We start from the raw sequence: 334 nt of genomic DNA on the forward strand, positions 1-334 counted from the left end.
CTCGGCTCCGTCGCCCTCATCTCTTCGCACGGCCAGCCCCTCCACCTGCGACCCCGTCCCGCAGGACGCGAGCGGCGGCCGCGCGCCGGGCTTCAGGGTTCGCGCCGAAGGGCAGGGACCCTGGGGGACGCGCACTCACCCGAGCGGGGACCCTCGGCGCGGCCGGCGCCATCGGTCTCTGGGGGCCTGTCGGGGCGAGAGCGTAGTGGGCGCCGGGCAGCGCTGTCCCTGTCCTGGCCTTGGATCGGGTCACCCGGGCGGCGTCGCCGAGCCTCCGTCCCGCGTCTGAGCGGCGGGGACCACGACTCTTGTAGCGCCTTCTCGGTCCCCGCAG

Source organism: Pteropus vampyrus, unplaced genomic scaffold (genome assembly GCF_000151845.1).
Source record: "Pteropus vampyrus isolate Shadow unplaced genomic scaffold, Pvam_2.0 Scaffold659, whole genome shotgun sequence".
NCBI classification, from domain to species: domain Eukaryota; kingdom Metazoa; phylum Chordata; class Mammalia; order Chiroptera; family Pteropodidae; genus Pteropus; species Pteropus vampyrus.